Here is a 7,005-nt window from a genome sequence, read left to right as displayed (position 1 = left end):
CGTCTTTTATTAGATGAGAATTTAAAAGGAAACTATTTTTGACTACAGTGATTTTTCTATAGCCAGCGACAGTAGCTGAAACTGGAGATTTATTCTGCGTCCTAGGGGTTGCTCAGGGAGGGAAGTGGGCCTGGGGCGGCTTTGTTGGTGTCTGGGGAGTACGGGCGTTTTTAGGCGGGGAAAGAAATGAGGTTCTAGGAACCGAGTTCAGAAGCTGAGGCGCCTCCGCAGTGCCGATGTATGTGTGTTTGGGGCGTGAGGTGTAGTGCGACAGCAGAACAGCGGAGCAGTTCGGCCCGAGACACTTGGGACCTTCAGCATTTGACTTCATTACCCACATGTGGATGTGGGTCATGCCCTGGAAAACCCCGTTTCAGCTGCAGGGCGACTGCATCAGAGGGCCAGGTGAGTCCTGGATGCTTCCAAGCGCATTTCTAAACACAGCATCTCAAAAAAAACAGCTGGGCTTCAGTCTGAACAGCCGGGAGAGGACTGCGGCTGCTGGAAATGCGGCTGGAATGGGTTTTAGGCACGCTTTCATCCCTGCCTTGATTTCTCACGATGTTTTACTGACATGCTCTGGCTTGGAAGGGAACGACCACATCCACAGCCGAAGCTTGCCACAGCCGCAGACCTGCCTTTCGGGCTCGTTTCTGTGCTTGACGTCCCTTGTGGCAGCCTGACACCGATCTGTAGGTGGTTTCTTTTAGCGGCTTTCTCTTGTTTGCAGGATGGAGACATCCATCCCCGAGGAACACGTCTCCGGTTCTCCCTTAGTCAGTGCAAAACCCACTTCTCCGTGTTTCCCTCTGCTGCGGTGCCCTTGCTTGAGGGCGAGGGTTACTCTTTTTTCCATCAAAACCAACAGCAATGGGGGTTCCAGGCCCTCCGGGCAGCGCTGAGGTGGTTTTCTCGCTGCTACAGCAGTTGTTTTCTCTGCAAATTCTGGCTGCCCCCCCATTGCCCCGGGAAGGGACCCCGTGGCGCGGTGCAGCCGCTTGCCCGGGGGGGTCTTATCAATGCCCTGTGGGGTTGGGCTAGTGCCTCCTCGCTCCAGCTAGCCAGCAAAGGCTGCTTTGTCCCGAGAGCTTGCTGTGCTTGGAGAGAGGGAGAAGTCTGGGGCTCCTCTGCTCCCCACTCCCCGTGTCCCATTTTGGGTGCCCCCCCCCACCCCCCAGCTTGCTGCCCTACATTCTTCCTCCAGCAAGGGATGGGCATGGAAAACAGGTCACCGGGCACAATCCCTCGGTTGGGTCTGGGCAAAAACCCCCCAGGTCCCTCCAGCAGGTCGCCAGGTGTGAAACACCCCCCCCTTATTCTGGTTTTGGGCACGTTAATGAGAAATTAGTCTCTGTCACCAACAGCATCCGCCCGGGCCGGGCCAGCGCTACGGGATGCTGACGGCGTTCTTTAGGCCGTTGGGTGCCCTCAGGGCCTCTCCCGGGACAGAGGGGCCGTGGCGGCGGGCTGACGAGCTCTGTCGCTGATGCGCTCCCTGCCTTTTTGGGGGAAAAAAACCGGGAACTGGGGACTCCGGGGAGGACGCGGCTGCGGGCGGGCGCGGTGCCGCTGCTCCTCCGCCAGGCGGCGCCACCGCACCCCCCGCTCCCGCCCCGCCATTGGCTGCTGCCCCGCGGGCGCCGGCGCCGCTGATTGGTGGGCGCCGGGCGGGGCCGACCCCGCCCCGAGGCGACAAGAAGCCCCGGGGCGCAGTACCGCTCGCCACCGCCAGGGGGCGCCGCCGCGGCGGGAGCAGCGCGAGGGAGCGGGCGGCGCGCGGAGGTACCGGCGGGGCGGGGGGGCCCTGAGGGGAGAGGGGGGGGTCCCGGCCCAATGGGGGGTCCCTGCCTGCAGGGGGGTCCCTGCCGGGCCCGGGGCTCTCGGGGCCCGTCTCCGGGCGACCTTGGGGACCAGCCGTGCCCCTGGCGAGCCCGGGGCCGGCCGCGGTGAGGGGGGACCGGGCCCGGTCGGGGCCGGGGGGTGGTTGGGCCCGGCCGCGGCTTGTGGGGGGTGTCCGGGCCCGCTCGGGGTCTGAGGGGTGCCCGGGGGGGGTTTTTTCCCCCCCCGGGTTGGGGTGCCGGGGCCCGGTCGGGCTGTGTGGGCGGTGGGGCCCGGGTTGCGGGTGTTTGGGCCCCCCCGGTGGGGGCGGTGGGGGGGCGGCTCTATCCCGGAGCAGCCCCGGGGGGCTCGGCCGGGGGCGCGGGGTCCCCGTTCACAGGGGGGGACCCTGGGTGCCAGGCCCGTGGGGTGGCTGTGGGTGACCCGTCCCCTGGGAACACCCCCGGGGGGTGGGCGGGGGGGCCTGTGTCTGTGTTCTGGGGGTGTCCCCAACCTGCACAGGGGGAACCTGCGCTGTACCACATTTTGGGGGTCGGTAGTGACTTTGTGTGGGTTCTGGGGTGGGGGCCGTGGCCGGGAGGGCTCTTGGGGGCTGGGGGACGTGGGTGGGCAATGCTGGGGGCTGTGTCTGAGGTCTCCTTTGGTGGAGTTAATGCATTTTTGGTGCAGGTTTTATGGTCCCCGTGTAATAGAGGTACTGCTGGATTCACCAGGATCCCCAGATGAGCCATTTTACATGCATAGCTCTGGACTGCACCCGTTTCCAGCCCTGGACAGGCCAGGATGGTTTGGGCTGCACAGACGGGGCGTTCCCAGGACACCAGGGCATGGTCTTGGCACCCAAACGCACACACTGGGTGGCTGATGGACTCAGAACTTCCAGGGATTCTCCAAAGAGAGGAAGCAGAGGTGCTGGATACTGCCCTAATCCCAGTGAGTACCAGGAGGGATGAGGAGAGGCACCAACAGCTGGAGGCACCTGAATTGGCTCCACCTGTCTGCTGCTGCCTGGCTTGGTCCACAGTTTCTTCTGCTTCTCAGTTTCAGGTATTGGCTGTTACTTGGAAGAATGGTTTTTGTTCCTTCCTGCAAAACCCCAAGAGCTGCAGCTGGTTCCCAGCAGGGCCGAGGCTGGGGGCTATCATGTCCCCTGTGGTGCTGGGGGCAGCAGGGCTGGGACCGGAACCGCTGCGGCATTTCTGCAGGTCACCTGCACCAGAGGAGCCTTTCTGCCTTTCTGTAGGGGTTTCTGATGAGGTCAAGGGTGTAATTAAATGCTTATGGTTAATGGTTTATGTAATTAAAAGGTTATGGTTAAGATTAAAAGTTAAAGTTTTGACTTCACGCGGCAGTTGTTGTATTTGTGCATTGATTTTTACCACGCTTTTCTTTCCCCCCCCAGGAAACGGACTGTTTTATTGTCCCCGTCGCTCTCCGAGCCCTTCCCGTCTGTGTGCCTGACCCCACAGTCTCTCGGTCGCTGGGTTTTTGCCAGGACCCACAAGTGACCGTGGACAGACGCGGCGCTGGCTGCTGGCCGTGATGTTTTGTGGCTCCAGGAGCTGCCGGGCACAACGGCCGCTCGCTCGCAGGGCTGCTGGCATCGGGGGAACCGGCTGAGGCCACAGCTGCTCCCACCGCTGGTGAGTGAGGACTTTGGTGGCGGCTGCAGTGACTTTGCTTGGGATGCGGGAGTGGAGGGAGCTCCTGGGGGTCTGGGGCCACTGCAGATCCCTCGGGCAAAGTCCTGGGGGCTGACTCCTCCCTGCAGGACTCGCTCCGAGGGGCCGAGGGGGAGCCCAGGGGGTGGCGTGTGCTGCGTGTGCCCCCCTGCCTGGGGAGTGTGCAGGCAATGCCCTTCTCTAACGATACATCAGTTGGTCTTTTATCATATAAAAGCGTATTAACTTTGCTGTACTGTACTGGTTCCTATTCTACACTGCAGTTGACGATGTGGTGGACTTCAGTGCAGACGTGGGTGGTGTTCGTGCTGAAGGACAACAAACTCAAGGACGTCCAGGCCCTGGACATGAAGACTTTGCTGTGTGGAAGCTGAGAGCTGTCCCTGAAGGATAAAAGATGCTCCAGGACATCCAAGGTAAAGCCAGCCCCTCTGACGAGGCTTTGAAACCCTCCCGCATCGGCTGGTGTCATGGAGAAGTGGCTCTGGCCAGACAGACTGCAGGGGCATCGGGATCCAGCCAAGCAGCGAGGATGCTGCAGAAATAGAGCTGCTGTGCCGGGATTTTCTGTGATCAGCAATGGGCAGGGTGGGTGCCAGTGAGGAGAGAAACGTGTTGGACCCGCACGTGTGAAGGGTGCGAGAACCCCGGGTTTGGGGAGCCCCAGTTTGGCTGGGACGCCTCATGTGCAGGAGTCGGTATTTCCTCCGGTGAGTCTGTGCTTTGTGTTCCAGCCTCTCTCCTCGGACGGCACGGGCCGGGTGCGGATGGACGGACCGGGTGCGGATGGACGGACCGGTGCTGGGCCCTGCTCCGCTCCTCCGCTCCGGGGCCTCACGCAGGCAGCCGCGGTGAGTGCTCCGTTTCCCTCTCCCTGGTGCAGGATCCCCCGCGGTGCCTGGCTGGGGCCCGGTGACTTTCCCAGCGGGTTTCGGCACCAACCCTCTGGGATTCCCTCTCGGTGGGCAGCGGCTGGGGGTCCCCGGCAGCTCCCGATTTCCACCATGGGATCAATCCTCACTCGATGACGCCGGCAGCTCCTGGGCCTGGCTCACATCTTGTCCCCGGGGGAGAAGGGGACTCAGTGGGGCTGGGGGTCTCCTGGGGTGGCCGGTGACCCCTCCTGCTGCCGGGCTCCCTCCTCCCGGTGCAGGCACCAGCAGGTTTCTTCCCCACAGCTCTTTTCCAGAGCGGCTGCCGGGAGGACAAACCCCTCCAGCCCCGCGCGGGCTCTGCCGGAGCTGGGGAGAGCCCAGTGTCATCCTCGCAGGCAGATGGCCCGGGGAGGGCAGCGTTAGGGCACTGCCACAGCAGGGCCTTGGTGTGGCTCTGAGCTCTGTTTGAAACTGTGCGTTTACCTGAAATCTTTTTTTTAGCTCAAAATGTGCTGCGGTGGGAGCAGAGGCCACTCCAGGGACCCACCCCGGCTCCTGCAGCCCCGACGGTGGACAGTGAAGCCGGGCAGAGGGACCGATGCCATCCCCGAGCTGCTGGTCCCTCGGGAGGTGTTGGTGGCCCCGGTGATGCCCGTGGCTGTGCCCATGTGCAGGGAAGGCTCATCCCGGTGCCCAGGCGAGGAGCGTGGCCCCGGGGCGGGGGAGGCTGTGCCCGGTGAGGTGAGTGCCCTGGGGCAGCGGGGAGGGGAGCCAGAGCTGCGCGGGGGGACCAGGACACTCGGCTCCCGGGGATGGGGAGGGCACGTGCTGCTGGTGCTGGCCCCGGCCCCACCTTGGGGCTGCTGGAGTCGGTCTGTGACGCTGCTGCGTGGGCAGGTTTTCAGCCAGATGTGGCTGTCACCCACCCTTCTGGGGAGAAACGGGACGTTTCTGGTGTCCCGTCCCCTCTCGGGTGTGCGGTGCCGGGCTGCTGCTGCCGAGGGTCCGGGCAGAGCTGCCTGTGCCTGGGCAGCCGCAGGTTTGTCCGTCCCAGTGCCACCAGGAGCTGATTGTCCCACCGCTCTCCCTCTGCAGGGATGGACGGATGGACGGAGGAGCCCCAGCCACACCGGGACCTGCGTGGGGTGAGGAGCCCTGGGAAGGAGCCGGGCTGCCTGCGCTGAGGCTGATGCTGCTGCCTGCCCTGTGACGGGGGACAGCGTGGTCTGCGCCCCCCCGGAGACCTGTGAGGACGGCACCGCTCCAGCTCCGTACGGCTTCAGGTCGGTTCTTTGGGCCCCCGTTTGTTTCGGGTCCAGCTCCGTTTGGGCCCCCGTTTGTTTCTGTTTGTGGATTTGCTCCCGTTTGTTCCAGGTCCGGCTCCTGGACGGCTGCAGTTCGTTTTTGGCTCCAGCTGATTTGTGGCTCCTGTTTGTTTCTTCTCTGGTTCCAGTCCAGCAGATGGACGGCTCCAGCCCCAGCTCATTGCGGCTCCGGCTCATGGATGGCTCTGGCTCGTTTCTGCTCCTGTTCTTGTGGCTCCAGCTCATTTGCACCTTCAGGTTGGTGGTTTCTGCACCCGTTTTGTTTCTGTTCCGGCCCATGGACGGTTCCAGCTCGTTTGCAGCCCCAGGATATTGTTCCTGTCCTGCTTTCAGCTGGGGCACAGTTAATTTCTTCCCAGTAGCTGGTATGGGGCTGGTTTGGGTTTGTGCTGGAAACGGTGTTGATCCCACAGGGATGGTTTAGTTTTTGCTGAGCAGAGTTTGCACAGCTGGGTACGGGTCAGCGGGTGGTGAGCAACTGCACTGTGTGTCACTTGGTTTTGGATATTTTATCATCATCATCATCATTATTATTATGCTAGTATTATTATTATTGTTATTATTTCTTCCCTTTTTGTCCGGTTAAACTGCCTTTATCTCAACCCACAATATTTACTGGGTTTTTTCCTTTCTCATCCCCAGTTTTGGCTCCAGCTCGTTTGCGGCTCCTGTTTGTGTCTGCTCTGGATTCAGTCCGGCTCATGGACGGCTCCAGCTTGACTCCAGCTCATGGATGGCTCTGGCTCATTTCAGCCCCTGTTCCTTGTGGCTGCAGCTCATTTGCACCTTCAGGTGAGTTATTTCTGCACCCATTTTGTTTCTGTTCCAGCTCATGGATGGTTCCAGCTCGTTTGCAGCCCCAGGTCATTGTTTCTGTCCTGCTTTCAGCTGGGGCACAGTTAATTTTCTGCACAGTAGTTTGTAGGGGGCTGTTTGGGGTTGTGCTGGAAACGGTGTTGATCACACAGCGATGTTTTACTTTCTGCACCCATTTTTTTGCAGGTCCAGCTCCTGGTGGGCTCCAGTTGGGTTTCATCTCCTGGGCAGTTTTGGCTCCAGCCCATTGATGGTTCCAGCTCGTTTTCGCCTCCAGCTCTTGGGTGGTTCCAGCTCTGGCTCCAGCCCCAGCCCATCACAGCTTGTGCTTGTTCAACTGCTCCTGGCTTTTGGCCAGGTCGTAAATCAATCACTGTCATGGCTTGTATATGAATATGAACTGTCATAATTGTACATGTGTTGCCTAATGAGCGTGTTTATTGTTCAAGGACTAGTCCGGTGAATAAA

General features: G+C 61.1%; 1 long non-coding RNA gene across 1 annotated transcript; it reads left to right on the top strand.

The window, feature by feature from the left end:
* Positions 1 to 2,459: 2,459 nt before the first annotated feature.
* Positions 2,460 to 6,951, top strand: LOC128910155 (uncharacterized). Its single transcript, XR_008466623.1, has 8 exons — positions 2,460 to 2,886; positions 3,242 to 3,482; positions 3,785 to 4,372; positions 4,898 to 5,137; positions 5,492 to 5,679; positions 5,850 to 5,958; positions 6,364 to 6,513; positions 6,724 to 6,951. It is a non-coding gene; the product is annotated as an uncharacterized LOC128910155 (long non-coding RNA).
* The last annotated feature ends 54 nt before the right edge of the window (positions 6,952 to 7,005 follow it).

Source organism: Rissa tridactyla, chromosome 5 (assembly GCF_028500815.1).
Source record: "Rissa tridactyla isolate bRisTri1 chromosome 5, bRisTri1.patW.cur.20221130, whole genome shotgun sequence".
In the NCBI taxonomy this organism is placed as follows: domain Eukaryota; kingdom Metazoa; phylum Chordata; class Aves; order Charadriiformes; family Laridae; genus Rissa; species Rissa tridactyla.
The sequence above is the reverse complement of the archived record's forward strand: the minus strand, read 5'-3'. Positions and strand labels throughout refer to the sequence as shown.